A 24,169-nucleotide genomic window follows, 5' to 3' on the forward strand; every position below is an offset into this window, starting at 1 on the left:
TTGTTGATACTGTTTGTTACAACAACAACAAAACTGAATATCTTCTTTGAGGCAAGTCTCCTAGCAGTGAAAAGTAAAAATGTGGTAAAACCACAAAAACATTTACACCTCTCTCTCAAAATAGATTATGACTAAAATTTGAAGTAATGTTCTACTGGTGGCCAATTATCCCTTTCTGTGTACTGTACTCTCTATTTCTGACTTTGGACTTTCACGAAATCAAACGCTCTGCCTCTCTCTCTTTACTTGGGATTGCACCTGGACGACGTCACCACCACTGCACTCCATAGCTGACAGGCTGCGAGAGAGCTGCGTGCGAATGCTTCCTTAAACACGCTGAAGATTCCCCGTGTAGAATACAAACCAGGGCAGAGCATAATAAGTCAAAGCAAACTTGATCGGGACCCTTTTAAACGCTTTATAAAGGTAAGTCGATTCCCTAACATTTAAATAATTGTAACTCAATTGGAGGAAATCTTCAATATTTGACAAAATGACAGTAAAAGGACACGGTCGAATTGCACACTGACGTCACGATCGGGACGAGTTACTTTCGATAAAAGCGCATTGTTTTTTTGTTATTTTTTACAATAAAATCTTACAATGGTTTAACGTTTTTTCTGTTGATACTTTGGGGCACTACTTAGTACCTACCACATCTGCTGATTGCTGAAAATGAGCGATCGGACAAGTTTCTTTACTACAAAATCACTGCGGTAAAGTTTTAGGAAACCTTTGTGCGCTTCAAAGCAAAAAAAAAACCAATACATCGAACCGGGTCAAAACGAAGCGGTTGGTGGGTAACAAACATTGTGCTCTCAGATAATGATTTCCTCTCTGTTCATGTTACGTAAGCCATGTTCTGTGGGAATCCTTATTCATATACTTTCCTCGCCTGCTTTTGGGAGCCTCATTTTACGGTCTGTCAAATGTCGTTTTGGTTGTTAGTAGGTTAATTCAATGCGCATTACGGACACTCCGTTTTTGTGAGAATTAAGTTGATAAAAGTGAATCATCAATCAACTTTTGGTCATCCTCGTCTAGTTTAGATGTCTTCATGGGTCCGGGTGGACCCGTAATACCCGAGACCTGACCCTGGATTGGGGGCTGAAGAATACTAACATGTCCCTCAGGTCTGGGTCGGGTCCTGTAGCATATTTTATTTTACATAAGCTGGATTTCTTTACTTATAAAAGGCCTAGCCAACATATAAAACATGTTCCTTAACCAGTAGAGCAACTTGGCTGATAAGAGGGAAAAAATGAATTGTCACTCTAGTCCAGTTGGGTCTGGTCTAGACCCAGACCCGTTAGGGTACGGGTCTAGGTTGAGTTGTCCTCTGCTCCATTTGGGTTCAGGGCTCCATTTTTTTTAAAGATAAGTAAATGTAGTTTGGTCTGATTGTCATCCCGGTCCAAGTTTTTGGACACGTGAAGACCTGTAGTCTTTAGTTTCCATGGGCCTTGAGCTGCAATATGGTCCCAAGGTATTCCTGAACGGATTGTTATTTGTGTGGAAGGATCTGGCCCATTTCAGCTGCCACCAAAGTACATGATGTACACTATCATTTTTCTCTAGACTTTATGCCACAATGTTATTACTCTTCTATGTTACTGTGGTTACTACACACTCATGAGTCACTAGTGTTTGCTAGTGCCCCTTGTAATCTAGGAATTCTGCAAAACAAGCCCACAACCACAAGTTGTCATTTACAGTCGTTGGTGTCAATCACCACACAATACAGTGGGTCTATGCAACCTAGAAATTACAAATTTGTGACCACTGGCCCAGACTTTTTTTCAACATTTGTCTGTGCTGCCTACTGAGAGGAAATGTATAGAAAGATGATAATACATTTTACCAACTGTATTTATCAAATTTTATTTGTCACATGCGCTGAATACAACTAGTGTAGACTTTACTGTGAAATGCTTGCTTACGAGCCCTTTCCAATGATGCAAAGTTTAAAAATAAAATAGTTACATGAAGAATTAAATAAAATACACAAGAATGGAGCTTCAGCGAGTACCAGATCATTGTTTAGAGGTATGAGGTATTTGAGGTAGATACAGTGGGGCAAAAAACGATTTAGTCAGCCACCAATTGTGCAAGTTCTCCCACTTACAAAGATGAGAGAGGCCTGTAATTTTCATCATAGGTACACTTCAACTATGACAGACAAAATTAGAAAGAAAAATCCAGAAAATCACATTTGTAGTTTTAATGAATTTATTTGCAAATTATGGTGGAAAATAAGTACTTGGTCAATAACAAAAGTTTATCTCAATACTTTGTTATATACCCTTTGTTGGCAATGACAGAGGTTAAACATTTTCTGTAAGTCTTCACAAGGTTTTCACACACTGTTGCTGGTATTTTGGCCCATTCCTCCATGCAGATCTCCTCTAGAGCAGTGATGTTTTGGGGCTGTTGCTGGGCAACACAGACTTTCAACTCCCTCCAAAGATTTTCTATGGGGTTGAGATCTGGAGACTGGCTAGGCCACTCCAGGACCTTGAAATGCTTCTTACGAAGCCACTCCTTTGTTGCCCGGGCAGTGTGTTTGGGATCATTGTCATGCTGAAAGACCCAGCCACATTTCATCTTCAATGCCCTTGCTGATGGAAGGAGGTTGTCACTCAAAATCTCACGATACATGGCCCCATTCATTCTTTCCTTTACACGGATCAGTCGTCCTGGTCCCTTTGCAGAAAAACAGCCCCAAAGCATGATGTTTTCACCCCCATGCTTCACAGTAGGTATGGTGTTCTTTGGATGCAACTCAGCATTCTTTGTCCGCCAAACACGACGAGTTGAGTTTTTACCAAAAAGTTCTATTTTGGTTTCATCTGACCATGTGACATTCTCCCAATCTTCTTCTGGATCATCCAAATGCTCTCTAGCAAACTTCAGACGGGCCTGGACATGTACTGGCTTAAGCAGGGGGACACGTCTGGCACTGCAGGATTTGAGTCCCTGGCGGCGTAGTGTGTTACTGATGGTAGGCTTTGTAACTTTGGTCCCAGCTCTCTGCAGGTCATTCACTAGGTCCCCCCGTGTGGTTCTGGGATTTTTGCTCACCGTTCTTGTGATCATTTTGACCCCACCGGGTGAGATCTTGCGTGGAGCCCCAGATCGAGGGAGATTATCAGTGGTCTTGTATGTCTTCCATTTCCTAATAATTGCTCCCACAGTTGATTTCTTCAAACCAAGCTGCTTACCTATTGCAGATTCAGTCTTCCCAGCCTGGTGCAGGTCTACAATTTTGTTTCTGGTGTCCTTTGACTGCTCTTTGGTCTTGGCCATAGTGGAGTTTGGAGTGTGACTGTTTGAGGTTGTGGACAGGTGTCTTTTATACTGATAACAAGTTCAAACAGGTGCCATTAATACAGGTAACGAGGAGCCTCTTAAAGAAGAGTCTGTGAGAGCCAGAAATCTTACTTGTTTGTAGGTGACCAAATACTTATTTTCCACCATAATTTGCAAATAAATTAATTAAAAATCCTACAATGTGATTTTCTGGATTTTCTTTTCTCATTTTGTCCGTCATAGTTGAAGTGTACCTATGATGAAAATTACAGGCCTCTCATCTTTTTAAGTGGGAGAACTTGCACAATTGGTGGCTGACTAAATACTTTTTTGCCCAACTGTATGTGCATGAAAGCAATAAAAAGTGTCTGATAAGGCATCAGGATAGATAATAGGGAGAGTTAAAAAAAAAGAAAAAAAATAGAGTAGCTGCAGAAAATGGTGAATGTGTTTCAAGTGATTTCCTATTTTTTTTTTTTTTTTTTACCATTTTCTACATTGTAGAAACATATGGAATCATGTAGTAAGCAAAAATGTTATATTTTAGATTCTTCAAAGCAGCTACCCGTTGCCTTGATGACAGCTTTGCACACTCTTGGCATTCTCTCAACCAGCTTTTATGAGGAAGTCACCTGGAATGCATTTCAATTCACAGGTGTGCCTTGTTAAGTTAACATGTGGGATTTCTTTCCTTAATGTGTTTGAGCCAATCAGTTGTGTTGTGACAAGGTAGGGTTGCTATACAGAAGATAGCCCTATTTGGTAAAAGACCAAGTCTATATTATAGTAAGAACAGCTCAAATAAGCAAAGGGAAACGACAGTCCATCATTACTGTAAGACATGAAGGTCCGTCAATACGGAACATTTTAAGAACTTTGAAAGTTTTTGCGACTGCACTTGAATAAACTATCAAGCGCTATTTTGAAACTGGCTCTCATGAGGACCGCCATAGGAAAGGAAGACCCAGAGTTACCTCTGCTGCAGAAGATAAGTTCATTAGCGTTACCAGCCTCAGAAGTTGCAGCCCACATACACAAACTCTGTGAAAAATGTAACAGACACACTTTAACCAACTGTTCAGAGGAGACTGTGAATCAAGCCTTCATGGTTGAATTGCTGCAAAGAAACCACAACTAAAGGACATCAATAAGAAGAAGAGACTTGCTTGGGCCTAGAAAAAAATAGCAGTGGACATTAGACTGGTGCCTTTATGGTAGAGTGGCCACTCTTCCGTAAAAGTCCCATGACAGCCCACTTGGAGTTTGCCAAAAGGCACCTAAAGAACTCTGACCATGAGAAACAAGATTCTCTGGTCTGATGAAACCAAGATTGAACTTTTTGTCCTGAATGCCAAGTGTCATGTCTGGAGAAAACCTGGCACCATCCCTACGATGAAGCATGGTGGGGGCACCATTATTCTGTGGGGATGTTTTTCAGGGACTGGGAGTCGCGTCAGGATCAAGGCAAAGATGAACGGAGCAAAGTACAGAGAGATCCTTGAATAAAACCTGCTCCAGAGCGCACAGGACCTCAGACTGGGGCGACGGTTCACCTTCCAACAGGACAGCGACCCTAAGCACACAGCCAAGACAAAGCAGGAGTGGCTTCGGGACAAGTCTCAATGTCCTTGAGTGTGGCCCAGCCGGAGCCCGGAATTGAACCCAGTCGAATGTCTCTGGAGAGACCTGAAAATAGCTGTGCAGCAACACTCCCCATCCAACATGACAGACCTTGAGAGGATCTGCAGAGAATAATGGGAGAAACTCCCCAAATACAGGTGTGCCAAGCTTGTAGCATCATACCCAAGAAGAATCTATGCTGTAAACCCTGCCAAAGATGCTTCAACTAAGTACTGAGTAAAGGGTCCGAAAACTTATGTAAATGTGATATTTCAGTTATGTAATTATAAAAAATATCAAACATTTCTAAAAACCTGTTTTTGCTTTGTCATCAAATCAAACCTGATTTGCCACATGCGCCGAATACAACAAGTGTAGACCTTACCGTGAAATGCTTACTTACAGGCCCTTAACCAACAGTGCAGTTCAAGAAGAATAAAATATTTACAAAGTAGGCAAAAATAGAAAGTAACACAATAAGAATAACAATAACGAGGCTATATACAGGGGGTACCGAGTCAGTGTGCAGGGGTACAGGCTAGTTGAGGTACTATGTACATGTAGGTGGGGGCGAACTGACTATGCATAGGTAACAAACAAACAGCGAGTAGCAGCAGTGTACAAGGGCGGGGGGGTCTCAATGTAAATTGTCCAGTGGCGATTTTTATGAATTGTTCAGCAGTCTAATGGCTTGGGTGTAGAAGCTGTTGAGGAGCCTTTTGATCCTAGACTTGGCACTCCGGACACCGCTTGCTGTGCGGTAGCAGAGGAAACAGTCTATAACTGGAGTCTCTGACAATTTTATTGGCTTTTCTCTGACACCGCCTATTATATAGGTCCTGGATGGCAGGAAGCTTGGCCCCAGTGATGTACTGGGCTGTTCACGCTACCCTCTGTAGCGCCTTACGGTCAGATGCCGAGCAGTTGCCATACCAGGCGGTGATGCAACCGGTCAGGATGCTCTCGATGGTGCATCTGTAGAACCTTTTGAGGATCTGGGGACCCATGCCAAATATATTCAGTCTCCTGAGGGGGAAAAGGTTTTGTCATGCCCTCTTCACGACTGTCTTGGTATGTTTGGACCATGATAGTTCGTTGGTGATGTGGACACCAAGGAACTTGAAACTCTCGACCCGCTCCACTACAGCCCCATAGATGTTAATGGGGGCCTGTTTGGCCCGCCCTTTCCTGTAGTCCACCATCAGCTCCTTTTGTCTTGCTCACATTGAGGGAGAGGTTGTTGTCCTGGCATCACCCTGCCAGTTCTGAGTTCCTCCCTATAGGCCGTCTCATCGTTGTCGGTGATCGTCAGCAAACTTAATGATGGTGTTGGAGTAGTGTTTGGCCACGCAGTCGTAGGTGAACAGGGAATACAGGAGGGGACTAAGTACACACCCCTGAGGGACCCAGTGTTAAGGATCAGCATGGCAGACGTATTGTTACCTACTCTCAACACCTCTTACCATAAGTCTTTGCTAGGTAAAGCGCCGCCTTACCTCAGCTCACTGGTCACCATAGCAACATCCACTCATAGCACACACTCCAGCAGGTATATTTCACTGGTTATCCCCAAAGCCAACACCTACTTTGGCCTCCTTTCCTTCCAGTTTTCTGCTGCCACAATGAATAGAACGAATTGCAACAATCACTGAAGTTGGAGACTTATATCTCACTCACTGACTTAAAACGTCAGATATCAGAGCAGCTTACCGATCGCTGCAGCTGTATAGCCCATCCAACCAACTACCTACATCATCTAATATTTGTTTTGGTTTTTTCTGCTCTTTTGCACACCAGTATTTCTACTTGCACATCCTCATCTGCACATATATCACTCCAGTGTTAATTGCTGAATTGTAATTACTTCGCCACTATGGCCTATTTATTGCCTTACCTCCTTACTCCATTTGTAAACACTGTATACAGATTTTTCTATTGTGTTATTAACTGTATGTATGTTTATTCCATGTGTAATTCTGTGTTTTGTCGCACTGCTTTGCTGTATTTTGGCCAGGTCGCAGTTGTAAATGAGAACTTGTTCTCAACTGGCCTACCTGGTGGGGAAAAAAATAAATAAAAATGGGACACAATAGGACTGGAAGGGTAACTCTACACATGCATTGGATGCCTAAGGAGGCTGAGCGGTGTGTCAATATTGGCTGTGGGCTGGTCTGGTGGCTGCTCTGCTTTGTATCCGGGTGTGAGGAGACAGTTATGACAGTTGCTCAGTGAAGATTCCCCCATGCAAAACTGATCCACAGGGAAGCACAACAAACACCTACTCTCTATGGATCTGCTGGAGGAAAACAGTACAGCTTGTGCATGTGATGTATAAGGAGAGATTGGCTTAATTCATTTGAATATTTTTCTATAAAATGATTTAGCTGAGACTAAAGACTAACACTCCATAGCATAGCTAATCTGGCAAACTCTATTTAGAGTTCTCTTTTGGTAGAGCAACTGACTGTGATGTCTCTGTTCTCTGGTGGGATAAAGATGGTTGAGGTGGGTCAGAATATACTCTTATATACTCAGAATATACTCTTGCCATTTCTGTGCTTGTCTGACCAAAAAGCTTAATCTGTAAAACATAATGTACTATTGCAATAGTGGGAAGTTGCTGTGCAGACACGATTACGAAACACACACAGACCTTGTTTAGATACTAATGCTTTGTTGTCTGCTCTGTTGTGGTGTAAGCTACATGGCAGGCTTGTATTATTTATTCATTTTGAGCACACCTGCTTCCAGGTGTGGCTCTCAGCGCGTCACACACACACAGCGAGAGTGGGTGGGAGAGAAACAGGGGTACTTGGGCTGAATCTACAACACTCTCCCATACTCCATTATTTATCCTAGCAGTTATATAGGTGATGAGTTTGGTTTTTCACACATTCTGCTACTTAGTGACACTCTCTAAACATATTTTCTCTGTCACACACACCCAGGATGACAGCAGTTTAGCAGCACCCAATGTTGTCGTCTTGCATCATTTAGCCTCTCGCTCTCTCTATCCTACCCACCCTGTACTGTGTAGTGGAGTCAGTCACTCTCAGACACCTCTATTATCTGCCTGCTAGTCTGGCCACTGCACTGTGCTGTCTGCAGTTTGTGGTAATCAAGCAACAAGCTCTGTCTCACTGCAGAATTAGATGTTTCTCCAAACAGCAAATTTCAAAGTGTTTCTGACACCCTGGGTTGACTCCTGCTCAGTATCTTTCCATTGCTCCAAATGTCGAATTTAGAAGGTTAAGGGTTGAGTTTTTGGATAGGGTTAAAACATTAAAGGGTAGGAAGCATGCGTTTTTTAACAACACAGTGTTCAAAGACTTAGTTGTAGTCACATTCTGGTTACCTATGACTACAAACATACACTGAATAAAAATATAAACGCAACATGAGCTGAAATAAAAGATCCCAGAATTGTTCCATATGCACTAAAATATTATTTATTTCAAATGTTGTGCGCAAATTTATTTACATCCCTGTTAGTGAGCATTTTATCCTTTGTCAAGATAATCCATCCACCTGACAGGTGTGGCATATCAAGTAGCTGATTATAAACAGCATGATCATTACACAACTGCACCTTGTGCTGGTGACAAAAGGCCACTCTATAATGTGTAGTTTTGTCACACAACACATTGCCACAGATGTCTCAAGTTGAAGGCGCATGCAATTGGCATTCTGACTGCAGAAAAATAAGAATGTGTTCTTAACTGACATGCCTAGTTAAATAAAGATTAAATAATGGTGTAAATAATAATAATCAGCCTAATCGGTGTCCAAAAATATCGATTTACGATTGTTATGAAAACTTGAAATCGGCCCTAATTAATCGGCCATTCCTATTCATCGGTCGACCTCTAGTTGAGACAGGGAGGGAGGAAAAGGCTCAGCTATTGTTCAGGAAACAACCTCCGTCATTCCCAAAGTTATGGGTATGATGATAAAGGGATATGCTCTCTTTTGTGTACATTTGTAGAAACATGTTTATTAATTTCACAGTGTGTTTATTACATGTTTATTAATTTCACAGGCTTTTGAGTCTAACAAATATGATCAAATCATACTTGATACTTTCTTGCCTTATTTAATTTATGCATTTAAACATTTTTTTTACCCCTTTTTCTCCCCAATTTCATGGTGTCCAATTGTTGTAGTAGCTACTATCTTGTATCAACGCTACAACCCAACCTAGCCGCACTGCTTCTTAACACAGCGCGCATCCAACCCGGAAGCCAGCCGCACCAATGTGTCGGAGGAAACACTGTGCACCTGGCAACCTTGGTTAGCGCGCACTGCGCCCGGCCCGCCACGGGAGTCACTGGTGCGCGATGAGACAAGGACATCCCTACCGACCAAGCCCTCCCTAACCCGGACGATGCTAGGCCCATGGACCTCCCGGTCGCGGCCGGTTACGACAGAGCCTGGGCGTGAACCCAGAGTCTCTGATGGCACAGCTGGCGCTGCAGTACAGCACCCTTAACCACTGCGCCACCCGGGAGGCCCTCTTTCTTGCCTTATTTGAGGTCTGGGAAAAATCTAAGAAATGTTGATTCATGGCAATGTTTTTGGTATTTTATTAGGATCCCCATTACCTGTTGTAAAAACAGCAGCTACTATTCCTGGGGTCCACACAAAACATGAAACAGAATATTAATAGACACCCGCTCAAGGACAGGACTACATAAATTAAACAAAAATGACAAAACGCACATGTAGCCTACAATGCAAGCACACAAAATATCTAGGTCAAATAAGGGAGAGGTGTTGTGCCGTGAGGTGTTGCTCTCTGTTTTTTATTTAATTTTTTTTACTAGGTTTGCTGTTCAATTGAGCAATATGAGATGGAATGGAGTTCCATGCAATAATGTCTCTATATCAAATTTTATTGGTCACATACAGTGCCTTGCGAAAGTATTCGGCCCCCTTGAACTTTGCGACCTTTTGCCACATTTCAGGCTTCAAACATAAAGATATAAAACTGTATTTTTTGTGAAGAATCAACAACAAGTGTGACACAATCATGAAGTGGAACGACATTTATTGGATATTTCAAACTTTTTTAACAAATCAAAAACGGAAAAATTGGGCGTGCAAAATTATTCAGCCCCCTTAAGTTAATACTTTGTAGCGCCACCTTTTGCTGCGATTACAGCTGTAAGTCGCTTGGGGTATGTCTCTATCAGTTTTGCACATCGAGAGACTGACATTTTTTCCCATTCCTCCTTGCAAAACAGCTCGAGCTCAGTGAAGTTGGATGGAGAGCATTTGTGAACAGCAGTTTTCAGTTCTTTCCACAGATTCTCGATTGGATTCAGGTCTGGACTTTGACTTGGCCATTCTAACACCTGGATATGTTTATTTTTGAACCATTCCATTGTAGATGTTGCTTTATGTTTTGGATCATTGTCTTGTTGGAAGACAAATCTCCGTCCCAGTCTCAGGTCTTTTGCAGACTCCATCAGATTTTCTTCCAGAATGGTCCTGTATTTGGCTCCATCCATCTTCCCATCAATTTTAACCATCTTCCCTGTCCCTGCTGAAGACAATCAGGCCCAAACCATGATGCTGCCACCACCATGTTTGACAGTGGGGATGGTGTGTTCAGCTGTGTTGCTTTTACGCCAAACATAACATTTTGCATTGTTGCCAAAAAGTTCAATTTTGGTTTCATCTGACCAGAGCACCTTCTTCCACATGTTTGGTGTGTCTCCCAGGTGGCTTGTGGCAAACTTTAAACGACACTTTTTATGGATATCTTTAAGAAATGGCTTTCTTCTTGCCACTCTTCCATAAAGGCCAGATTTGTGCAATATACGACTGATTGTTGTCCTATGGACAGAGTCTCCCACCTCAGCTGTAGATCTCTGCAGTTCATCCAGAGTGATCATGGGCCTCTTGGCTGCATCTCTGATCAGTCTTCTCCTTGTATGAGCTGAAAGTTTAGAGGGACGGCCAGGTCTTGGTAGATTTGCAGTGGTCTGATACTCCTTCCATTTCAATAGTATCGCTTGCACAGTGCTCCTTGGGATGTTTAAAGCTTGGGAAATCTTTTTGTATCCAAATCCGGCTTTAAACTTCTTCACAACAGTATCTCGGACCTGCCTGGTGTGTTCCTTGTTCTTCATGATGCTCTCTGCGCTTTTAACGGACCTCTGAGACTATCACAGTGGAGGTGCATTTATACGGAGACTTGATTACACACAGGTGGATTGTATTTATCATCATTAGTCATTTAGGTCAACATCGGATCATTCAGAGATCCTCACTGAACTTCTGGAGAGAGTTTGCTGCACTGAAAGTAAAGGGGCTGAATAATTTTGCACGCCCAATTTTTCCGTTTTTGATTTGTTAAAAAAGTTTGAAATATCCAATAAATGTCGTGCCACTTCATGATTGTGTCACACTTGTTGTTGATTCTTCACAAAAAAATACAGTTTTATATCTTTATGTTTGAAGCCTGAAATGTGGCAAAAGGTTGCAAAGTTCAAGGGGGCCGAATACTTTCGCAAGGCACTGTACATATGGTCAGCAGATGTTTATTACGAGTGTAGCAAAATTCTTGTGCTTCTAGCTCTATCTAACAAGTAATATCTAACAATTCAACAACAACTACCTTATACACACAACTCTAAGTAAAGGAATGGAATAAAAATATATACATATATGGATGAGCAATGTCAGTGGCATAGGCCAAGATGCAATAGATCATATAGAATACAGTATAGACATTATTAAAGTGGCCAAAGTCTCCATGTGAGCAGCAGGCTCTAATGTGCTAGTGATGGCTATTTAACAGTCTGAAGCTGTTTTTCAGTCTCTCATCCCAGCGCTGATGCACCTGTACTGACCTCGCCTTCTGGATGGTAGCGGGGTGAATATGTCCGTAAACCCACCAGCCAGCTGGTCTGCGCATGCTCTGAGGACACGGCTATCTGGGCCGGCAGCATTGTGAGGGTTAACGTGTTAAATGTCTTACCCACGTTGGCCACAGAGAAGGAGAGCCCATAGTCCTTGGTAGATGGCTGCATCGGTGGCACTGTATTGTCCTCAAAGTGGGCAAAGAAGGTGTTTATTTCATCTGGATGCAAGACGTCCGTATTCTGCGATATAGCTTGTTTTCCTATTGTAGTATGTGATTGTCTGTAGACCCTGCCACATATAGTTGAAGTTAATGCACAACATACAGTTGAATTTGTAAGTTTACATACTTCGGTTGCAGTCATTAAAACTCGTTTTTCAACCACTCCACAAATTTCTTGTTAACAAACTATAGTTTTGGCAAATCTACTTTTCGGCTAGTCATTTTTACAAAAATTGTTTACAGACAGATTATTTCACTTATCACTGTATCACAATTCCAGTGGGTCAAAAGTTTACATACACTAAGTTGACTGTGCCTTTTTAACAGTTGGGAAAATTCCTGAAAATGATGTCATGGCTTTAGAAGCTTCTGATAGGCTAATTGACATAGGTTGAGTCAATTGGAGGTGTAACTGTGGATGTATTTCAAGGCCTACCTTCAAACGCAGTGCCTCTTTGCTTGACATCATGGGAAAATCAAAATAAATCAGCCAAGACCTCAGAAAAACATGTAGACCTCCACAAGTCTGGTTCATCCGTGGGAGCAATTTCCAAATGCCTGAAGGTACCTCGTTCATCTGTACAAACAATAGTACGCAAGTATAAACACCATGGGACCACGCAGTCGTCATACCGCTCAGGAAGGACATGCGCTCTGTCTCCTAGAGATGAACGTACTTTGGTGCAAAAAGTGCAAATCAATCCCAGAACAACAGCAAAGGACCTTGTGAAAATGTGTATAAAACTATCTATATCCACAGTAAAACGAGTCCTATATCGACATAACCTGTAAGGCCATTCTGCAAGGAAGAAGCCACTGCTCCAAAACCACCATTAAAAAAGCCATTGTACTTTTTTGTAGAAATGTTCTCTGGTCTGAGGAAACAAAAAAACTGTTTGGCCATAATGACCTACATTATGTTTAGAGGGAAAAGGGGGAGGCTTGCAAGCCGAAGAGCACCATACCAACCGTGAAGCACGGGGGTGGCCACATCATGTTGTGGGGGTGCTTTGCTGCAGGAGGGACTGGTGCACTTCACAAAATAGATGGCATCTTGAGGTAGGAAAATTATGTGGATATATTGAAGCAACATCTCAAGACATCAGTCAGGAAGTTAAAGCTTGTTCGCAAATGGGGTCTTCCAAATGGACAATGACCCCAAGCATACTTCCAAAGTTGTGGCAAAATGGCTTAAGGACAACAAAGTCAAGGTATTGGAGTGGCCATCACCTCAACCCTATAGAAAATGTGTGGGCAGAACTGAAAAAGCGTGTGCGGGCAAGGAGGCCTACAAACATGACTCACACCATCTCTGTCAGGAGGAATGGGCCACAATTCCCCCAACTTATTGTGGGAAGCTTGTGGAAGCGTGCCTGAAACATTTCACCCAAGTTAAACAATTTAAGGGCAATGCTACCAAATACTAATTGAGTGTATGTAAACTTCTGACCCACTGGGAATATAATGAAAGAAATTAAAGCTGAAATAAATCATTCTCTGTACTGTTATTCTGACATTTCACATTCTTAAAATGATGTGGTGATCCTAAGACAGGGATTTTTTTCTAGGATTAGATGTCAGGAGTTGTGATACTGAGTTTAAATGTATTTGGCTAAGGTGTATGTACATTTCTGACTTCAACTGTACATTTTGTGTCTGAGCTGTTGAATTGCACTCCACTTTGGCTCTATACTGACATTTTGCTTGATTAATTGCCATGTGGGGGGAATGACTACTCATGTCGCCTTGTCATAGTTAAATGCGGTGGTACGCCCTTTCAGTTTTGCGTGAATGCTGCCATCCACGGTTTCTGGTTAGAGTAGGTTTTAATAGTCACAGTGGGTACACCATATCCTATACACTTCCTTATAAACTCACTCACGGAATCAGCGTTAATGTCAATATTTTTCTCCAAGGCTACCCGGAACATATCCCAGTCCGTGTGATCAAAGCAATCTTGAAGAGTGGATTTCGATTGGTCAGACCAGCGTTGAATAGTCCTTAGCCCGGGTACTTCCTGTTTGAGTTTCTGCCTATAGGAATGAAGGAGCAAAATATAGTCATGGTCAGATTTGCCAAAAGGAGGGCAGAGGAGGGCCTTGCATGCATCCCTGAATTTAGGGTAACAATGGTCCAGCTCATGTGCTACAGTTGATATGCTGATAGTATTTAAGTAGCCTTTTTCTCAAATTTGCTTTATTAACATCCCCAGCGACCAATAAATGCAGCCTCAGGATATATGTTTTCCAGTTTGCATAAAGTCCAGTGACGTTCCTTAAGGGCCGTTGTAGTATCGGCTTGAGGAGGGATGTACACAGCTGTGACAATAACGGAAGAGAATTCTCTTGGGAGATAGTACGGTCGGCATTTGATTGTGAGGAATTTATAGGTCAGGTGAACAAAAAGAGTTGAGTTCCTGCATGTTATTACAATTACACCGTGAGTCGTTAATCATGAAACATACACCCCCGCCCTTTTTCTTCCCGGAAAGATGTTTATTCCTGTTGGCGCGATGCACTGAGAATCCAGGTGGCTGTACCGACTCCGACAGCATATCCCCAGAGAGCCATGTTTCAGTGAAACAGAGTATGTTACAATCCCTGATGTCTCTCTGGAAAGCAACCCTGCACTGATTTCGTCATCTTTGTTATCTAGGGACTGGACATTAGCGAGTAATATACTCGGAAGCGGTGGGTGTTGTGCGCGCCTCCGAAGTCTGATTAGAAGACTGCTCCGACTCGCTCTTCTCCGGCGGTGTTGTTTTGAGTCGGCCTCTGGAAATCAGTTAAAATGCCCTGGGTGATGCGGACAAAGGGTCCGCTTCGGGAAAGTCGTATTCCTGGTTGTAGTGCTGGTAAGTTGACGCCGCTCTGATAACGAATAGTTCTTCCCGGCTGTATGTAATAACACTTAAGGTTTTCTGGGCTAACAATGTAAGAAATTATACATTAAAATAAAAATGAAATACTGTAAAGTTTCCTAAGGACAAGAAGTGAGGTAGCCCTGTCTGTCGGTGCCATTTTATGTACCATAATACTGTACACTTTCTTGAATTTGTTCTGGATTTGGCAACTGAAAAGCACCATGGTACCCTACGTTGGTACCCTAAGTTGACTATGCAAACAATTTGGGATTGTGAACACAATGTTTCTTATTAAAAGAAGTGATGCAGTTAGTCTCTCAACTCTTAACCAAGAGAGAATGGCTTGCATAGTATTTATATTGATTACAATGAAGAGCAAGACATGCCGCTCTGTTCTGGGCAAGCTGCAGCTTACCTAGGTTTTTCCTTGCAGCACTCGGCCACACGACTGGACAGTAATCAAGATACGACTAAACAATAGCCTGCACGACTTACTGTTTTGAGTGTGGTGTCAAAAAAGCAGAGCATCTCTTTATTACGGACAACCCTCTCCCCATCTTTACAACCATTGTATCTATATGTTTTGACCATGACATTTTACAATCTAAGTTGATGCCAAGTCATTTTGTCCCCTCAACTTGTTCAATAGCCACACCATTCATTACCAGATTCAGCTGAGGTCTAGAACCTACACTGTATTTGTAACAAATACAGTGCTCTTAGTTTTAGAGATGTTCAGGACACATTCCAAAACAGACGCAACTCTTTGTTAAGTGTTTCAGTGACTTCATTAGCTGTAGTTGCTGATGAGTATATGGTTGAACCAAATAAAAATGTTCAGCTAAAACGGTCAGAAGTAGTCAAATCTAGTGGAAAGCTTTTGTGGATGGTCAGATTCATTCACAGAGAATTTACAGGTATATTTATGCCAGCTCTACTTGTGTGTAAGGCGGTATGGTTATCTTGTACAAGCAGCTGCCATACAGTTTAACCATATTAACAGATAAAGAGATGACGCATTAACAGACAAACAGTAGTAAATTACACTCTGTGACGCCATTTTTTTCCGCATTCCAAATTGCCATTGCAGTTCTCACAATGAGCAATAACTTCAGTAGAAACCTTCTTTGAGTTGACACACACACACACACACACACGCCATGTTATTAGCTGTATCTGTAATCTAGTCCAGGCTGCCACAGGCGATGCTTGTTCAGGTTCATTATTGTCCTGTGGAGGTTGTTTGCTTAGCTCTAATTGCTAGGGCTGAGCCTGGCCCTGGTTTATAGGCCCTCCTTGTTCTCTGGCTGGATACATTTCTCTCGCTCTCTTCTGTCTTTCACATCTCAAGTTACAGTCACTCTGGCCCTCTGGGTTTAGGAAAGGCGAACTTGTTCAAAAGCACAGAGCCTTTTACACTCAGTGACACAATGCTGTTTGGACTGAAGTGAGCTTGGCTTGGGTTTTGATCACACATTTATCGTGCTAGAGGAATCCCACTGCCTGGAAAATGGTTTGTGTAAGATTGATTCTCAATATTGTGCACCAACCGGGTTTACATAATATTTCCGTGTTGAGTGTGCGTTCGTTTGTGATGGAACCTGTGCACATACTGTACACACTCACTGTGAACCCAGACCGATTCAGACGGATCTATATTCTCTGGTTGAACAGCAGTGGCAGTCGGTGCCGTTTTAAGAAGAGGGAGGGCCTTTTTAAAAAAAAAAAATAATTTAATGACCATGGCCTTATTTCTATTACAGTATATTGGATGACTCTCATTAATATTCACCCAGTTCAATGTACCAGCGATAGGTTTAGGCTACTACATGATACAAAAAAATATCTTATACACGTCATGAGGTTGCTACAACCTAGCCTATGAATCAAAGTTTACAACAGGTGCACACAGGTGAAGAGACAAATTTGAGGTGACAGTGACATTCAATACCGCCTTGCACACTCTTGCCTGCGTCTAGCTGATATAGGGTGTAATCATTAGTCCAACAGTTGCAAACAAGTTTCTATTGGACAAATTCAGGTATGTTTATCCCCGTTTTGTTCCGTTTGACAAACATTTTTTAACAGAATCAGTGGAATGAATACATCCCTGATCATGCGTAAACAGAGTTCATTCTCATAACAGCCACGTTGTATTCCTTCTCTTCCCTTCGCTTGTGGACTTCAATGCACAACACATCAGCTGTGTGTTACCAGGCGCAAATTAATTTTCTGATCCTTTGATTGGGTGGACAACATGTCAGTTCATGCTGCAAGAGCTCTGAAAGCTGGAGGACGTCCTCCGGAAGTTGACATAATTACTGTGTCTGTGTAAGGGGGTGAGAACCATGAGCCTCCTAGATTTTTTTTATTTATTGAAGTCAATGTACCCAGAGGAGGACTGACGCTAGCTGGCCTCCGGCTACACCGTGGTGCTACCCTACAGTGCTGTTGAGGCTACTGTGGACATTCTTTGCAAAATAGTGTGTGTTAACAAGTTATTTGGTGACATGATTATATTTAGTATAGTTTTATCTAAAACGATAACTTGTTAAGTGTTTTACAAGTAACGTTTTTATGAAATTCACTGAGGAGGATGGTCCTCCCTTTCCTCTGGGGAGCCTCCCCTGTTGAACAGAGAGATCACACCAAGGCACTTTGATTAATGGACAGACAGACACAGACCCTGAGCTATCCCAGCAGCAGACGATGTACAGTATGTGTGAGCGGGATGGTGTTTGGTAGGCATTTTCATCTTTTCTATATCTCTGTCTACAGTAACAAAGACCATATGGTCAAAGCTGTTTGGTTCCACCCATTTGTCCAAAAACAGATTGCTGTATGTGTTGTGGGAATGGGTCATTTTCAGAGATGCTTCCTGGTTTTCCTCTCGGACCAATCCCAGCACTGCATCCACAGGGCATGACTAGAAAACCTGGAACACCTGTCCAAACCCATCATCCCGACAACCATCTCCCATAGCATCCAATTAGAATATGTGTAATAACAATCGAAAAACAAGGGTAAATATTTGTTTGGAGTAATTAAAATAGTCTTTCTGCCCACCTCACTTTTCACTTGTATCCATGTAATAAAAACAGAAATGTAGTTTCTGGTCTAGCGTGTTTTTAAAGAAGCTTTGGAACAGCCTATACCTCTCGTGAGAGTATTCTATACAGTAATATTATATCAGGCTTTATGGCCAAAGCACTTTGTGGTATCGGTGAGGAAATCTTCTCTTGTCTATCTGCCCTCTGGTCCCTATCATCAGAACCAATTGTTAACTGCCCTCGGCTGTTCACCTTATCAACCCTTTAAAGATCATCTGAAGTTCTCATGGACCTCCTTTTGTCTAAATCTCCTCCACTCTTAAAGGGAAATGTCACTCTTTTTCAACATGAAATTCATAATCTCCAGCCACCAACCCAACATCAACGTATGTTTTGTAATCCAAAAGATGTTTCCGATGACATCATCCAGAGACACTGATGACATAATCAGGTGTGCATCATGTGATTTTAACCGATTGTGAGCAGGCAAAGGTTACTTTACTAACCTTTGGAATGAATACTATGTAGGTAGCAACCAAGAGTCTGTAACGATGCTGAATTACAGGGAACCTCCTCATGATGACATGATGCAAACACACTGTCATTGTCATTGTCCCTTTCCCATAGAAAGAAGGGCATGGCAACTCATAATAGTGATAATGTAGCCAAAACGAAGCTCTCGGCCTAAACCTGCCTGCCCTGTTTGGGCAGGACCCTGTGGTTAGTGCTAAGGCCACTCCCTCCCTCTCTAATGATGTCTCTCTGCTGCATGCCTACCTCTCTACACATGTATATCCCTTATCTAAAGATATCTTTATGAAGATGTAGCCAGAGGGGTTTGGTGGTATCCAGATTTTAATGTCGTTGCTGTACCATACCGGCGTATACAGTATTACTGGAAGTGCACAAAAGTGGTGCCATTTAATTCCAAACTGTTTTTGTTGCTATGGTGGGGGGAAAAAGTGCTAACAAATTACTAGCGAAGTCCCATAGCAGACCCTAGCTAAATGCTAATTTCAAGGGCAGACAACCCAGCTCATAAAGTTATACTACTATTTTAAAAGGCTACTCACAGCTTGCTGCACGCACAAAACACATTTAGGCAGCAGGGATCCTGAACCAGGAGGGGATCGTTTGTCTCTGCTGTAACCAAGAAGCTTGCTCTTGCAAGCTAGCTACTTTCATGTTGCTAGCAAATGAACAAACCAAATGCATATTTCTCACATCTTAGATGGTAAAACTGCTATAAACTATAAATTAATTATCACAAAAGGGTCCCCGAGCCAACCCCAAAAGTTTGGGAACCCCTGGTGTAGCGCACCTCCCCCCAAAAATGACGGTATTTTCAGGCCAGTTGGTACATACTAGCAACATGAATAACCATCAAACCAGACAGGTATATTCAGGGCATATAGCACAACCCAAGGCAAGGACAAATCGCCTTAAATCTAAAGTTTTATATAGCGCCATAGCTGACGAACTCTTTACCAATCCAAATTTCTCAGGAAAAAGGTAAATCTACCTTAAAGAAAAAAAATCAAAGAACATCTAATGTGAAAGACCATATGACTGGACAGGAAGTAGAAAACATCTAATGTGAAAGACCATATGACTGGACAGGAAGTAGAAAACATCTAATGTGAAAGACCATATGACTGGACAGCAAATAGAAAGTATCAACTGAATGTTAAATGTGTTTCCTGTCAGGTATTTTAATTGTCTGTATTGTCTACTTGTTAAATGTTTGTAAAGTCTTAATTTGTAATTGTAATGTCTTATTACAGTTTTTAACGTTTTTTTTCTTTACAATCGCGTACACACTAAAGGTGGTACTTGAGGCACACTCAGCAAAACCATTAACTCGTGTACCTAATCTTCAGAACAAGTCTGCAAAACTGCAAGCACATTATCTGCTTTACACTCAGTTTGTAATTGTAAAACACACTTTGTGCAGAACACTAATCACAGTTCTCTACATTAAACATTCAAAACTAACAGGTCTAACAGGTCTTGTTTTTCGTTTGGAAAACACTGCCATTCAAAACGCCACACTCCTTTACCGATTACCTACACCCAGTGCTCACTTGTGAAAACACTTATAGCTAGGTGTCTTCACATAGAAATCAGAGCTTGAGCATTATAAATAGGCTTCAGGTTGGCTTTCTTGGTTTGGAGAACAATGTAGGCCAATTTTGGAGAGAGATTTAGAGGAGAAGGAGAGAGGGGGGGGCGAGGACCAGGAGGAGGCCTGTGGTGACATAGACGAGGGGGCGTGCCAGGGCTGGATACGCCACTCCAGATGCTACTTCCCTCACTGTTCAGCCAGAGAGAACATCGCTTGGGATGTCGATGAGGTGCTGTGGCCAGACCCAAATAGGAGACAGGATGCACCCTAAAAGTTTTATTTTTCTTTATAGTAGCAATCCTATTTGTTTGTCTGTTACTGTTCATCCTGAAATCTGGATGAAAATACAATGTTCTGAGAAAGAAATACATTATATTTTTCCCCCATTGCATTTCTGTTTATATTTGTGTACATGTGAGTGCTATGACAAACTGCCGTGGACTCCACTGAACATGCCAAAAGACACAAAATAGTAGTGTTTTAAATTTGTCACATCCGTGTGTAGTTGGCGTGTATAAGAGCTAATCATTTGAAGGTTTGTATGTAGAGTTTTGAGAAGAGTTAAAATAGTTTTGAATGAAGTGTTTGGTTTTGCAAGGGGTGGGTGTGTGTGTGTTTTGGGGTTTTGTGGGTAGAGTCTAGAGAAAAGGAGCCATAGTTTCAGAAATCATGTGTAAGCAATTGTCAAAAACTGTAATTGGGGTTGGACCCCGGGAAGATCAGCTAACGTTATGGCGTTCGCTAATGGGGATCCTAATAAAAAGGAAATCAAATTCTTGAGTATTTCAAAAATACCCAGTATACCGCATAAACGGTATACCGCCAAAGCCAGACATAATCGTGGCTATGTCTCTGCTCATGCTGCTGTTTATATCATTTGTTTTTAGAATGAACTGAAGGAGCAGTAGAATGAGATTGTGAAAGAGACCAAGAAGTGGTCACATGGGAACTAATCACTTCTTTCAGTCAGTTCTATTCACTGGAAGATTCACTTGTCTTCAGGAGTCCTATATACTTGGTGGAGAATATTGAGATGACCTCAGATGTACTGTATGACTAATCGTCCTTTATCTCACACTAGTCTGGTTCCAAGAAATGTTCCTCCTTCAACCATGTCCTCTGAAGAGTTAATATACCCTACATAGGGATTTACTGTATATAGTTACATATAACTAGACCATAACTAGACATTCCAGTAAACATCCCACCTAAGTATTCATTACACTAAGTATCACTTCCTTGAAGGTCACAACTGTTTAATTTGCATATTCCTTGGTGATATATATGGTGACATTTGACTGGAAATGTATGTCACCCAGCTCTAGTTGTTTCCCGTCTTGTTCCAGCAACTACTCCTTCCTCATTGGTGTACTTTCAGCGTTCCTTGTGTCTGCATGTTACTGTGTGTCATCCATAAAGACATACCACATGTAGCTACTATATTATTAACACAAACCTAAAATGTGACATTCCAGTTGAGTAGCTATGCTTTCTCTGGCCCTTTAATTCCAGCACACAAGCGGAATATTTACATGAGAGCCTAATCTAAATAGCGCAACTGTGGACTTCAACACACAGAAACCTATTCTATCAGTGGTCTGTCCAAGTGCATGTCTCTGACTCCCCACTCGAGGTCCATAGTCTGCATGTGACATCTACAAATGACATCTAGCCTGCCTATAGTATGCTGCCCCTCCATCTCCCTCTTTCCCTTCCCTTCTCCTATTTTCTCTGCCCACTCTCTCCCCAGATGCATTTGCAAATGCTCCACACGGCTGTCTTTTACAGCACTGTTATGTGTATATGGCTGCCTGTCTACAATAGAGCGCAAATTAAATTGCTATGTGTATGCTAGTATTTTACCGCTGGCACTGAGTCTATAGTTGATTTTCGACTGGTTGCCAGGTTGATTCCAAAGTCTACTTCCTGAAGCTGTGTGCGTGCGAAGGAAGACTGGGGGAGTTTCACTCAACTGTTTTACCCCTCTTGACTTCAGGCTGCTCAAACTACTGTCCTTCAGACACAGAGAAACCAGATCCAAGCCAGACAGTGTGGACATGTTAATCGATTTAGAACTAAACCAGCTCAGACAGTAACCCTACATAGAATGGTATTGGAGGAAAACCAGTCTACAAACATGGACCAGTTCATTTTAATGTAGCCTAATGAAACCAGAACAAGTTGTGACTGAAGTCACATCTACCAGTCGTCGTGAGCTGAAAGCCACAAGGTGTTCTAGACTACCTAGCTAACCCAGGTAATGACATGAAATCATGTGAAAATGAGCATGAAAACAAAGCAGTGTCCGTTGATTTAACTTTTTACACCCAAGGGCACTTTGCAGTACATTGGCAGTGCATACATACACTGCTTGCTGAGGAGTTAAAGGATAATATCATATCCTTTGCTAATATCACATGTACACAGAGTACTACACTGTTGTAACACTATAGAGCTTTGATATGAACAGCCACAGGACTGCCAAGTGGCTTGAGTCATGAGATGTATCCTTAGTTGGGTTACAAGGGAGTAGTACTTCTCTGAAAATACTGTTTGTTAATCCACATGATTATGCTCACAAAGACTCAAAAGAGGAAAGTAGGGTAGCTATGACACAAAGCTCATAAGAAAACCACTGTGTGGAAAATCTTGAAGGAATTCTGTGGGATTTCATGGCTGCTTGGGGGATTATGATGTAGGCTAATTCTGCCTCCCTCTTTGGCATGCTAACTCATACCATTTGTAGCTCTGCTCCTCAAATGTTTTGTTCTGAATTAGCCTTTCTGATATAAGAAGGTAGTTCCCCACTCACTGTCCATTAGTCCTGGATTCCACAAAATCTAGTGGAAGAACAAGAGGTGTCATAATCCCAAAAACTACATGAAATTCTTTAAAAAGCAACTGAAGAGTAACGGCTGTCACATTTTGAAATTGTTGGGAGCAGTAAGCTAAGTGAGCAGTCTTACTGGACTTACCAGTTCACATTAATTCAGCCAAAGTTATGCATCCTTTGAAGGTGTGCAGCCTGTCATATGAAAACAAGGCATGTCTCCCCCCCGTTGGGCCAATCGAGATTACTATAGCTCCAATCATTGTAATGTTGTAAATGCCGGATCTCCATGGCAAGACTCATCGTTCACCCAAGTTTTGTCAAATTCTGACCAGCAGGTAGCCTCGGTTAGAGCGTTGGGCCAGTAACTGAAATGTTGCTGGTTTCAATACTAGAGCTGACAAAATGAAAATAATCTGTTGCTGTGCCCTTGGACAAGGCAAATTGCTCCAGGGGCGCTGTACAATGGTGACCCCTGACCATGACCCCACTCCCTGCGGTTGTCTCAGGGCGAGTTGGGATATGCAAAAAAAACACTTGTGTGTAACAGGACAAATATAAGCACCCCCAAACTATTGTAATTCTAAAATTGGGCCAGTGCTGTCTGAGATATCGCATGTGACTAACCTACTAATGGTCGGAAACAGATCCACAGTCCCCTCCCTGATTTTATCGCAGGGCACAATTAGTAGTTAGTGTAGCTTTGGGGGCATATGAGCAACATTGTCAGGCCTTTTGTGGTTCGTAACAACGTCAAGGTCACAAAAAGCGTGCCATGGTCCTCTGCTGCATATCCAGTCAGCTGTGCTAACACTCAGTTCTGAGAGCTCACAGACCTCATCACGGTGTTGTTTCCTCTCCTCTATGATGCTCCTGGTCTCTCCTCCGGTAGGGGTTCTATATCACTAGATCAGCAAAACCCACCTCAACCTTTTTGGATCAGATATGGAAGGCTCTTGCAGGAGTAGGGATGTGTTTGGCCTCATTACCCAGGGAAGGACCCCTAGGACTGCATCTCAATGGTCTGATCCGTGTCTGTCTATATCAGCCAGAAAATCAAACGCATGTGAAGGAGCAGGGTGGATGGACACTATTAGTGGAGGGGAAGGAAATGCCAGCGCACCAGATTTAGAACACTCCCTCTCAGGGAATTAATATGTCATGTGAATCTGATCCCATTGATTTCTGTCTGATTCTCTCCTTTTTTTCTCGCTGGCTTGTATTGCTCTCTCTCTCACACAGTTTGCGGAACAGGAGAGGGATTCTCTCTTCCCTCTGTGAT

General features: G+C 42.2%; 1 protein-coding gene across 1 annotated transcript in view; it reads left to right on the forward strand.

Annotated features, from left to right (window-relative positions):
- The first annotated feature begins 260 nt into the window (after positions 1 to 260).
- LOC110494510 (protein kinase C delta type) overlaps positions 261 to 24,169 on the forward strand; it is a 38,007-nt gene continuing 14,098 nt past the window's right edge. Inside the window, exon 1 of the mRNA XM_021569639.2 lies at positions 261 to 426. The gene's annotated coding sequence lies outside the window, so the exon portion shown is untranslated. The remainder of the gene's footprint in view (positions 427 to 24,169) is intronic.

Source organism: Oncorhynchus mykiss, chromosome 17 (assembly GCF_013265735.2).
Source record: "Oncorhynchus mykiss isolate Arlee chromosome 17, USDA_OmykA_1.1, whole genome shotgun sequence".
Classification (NCBI taxonomy): domain Eukaryota; kingdom Metazoa; phylum Chordata; class Actinopteri; order Salmoniformes; family Salmonidae; genus Oncorhynchus; species Oncorhynchus mykiss.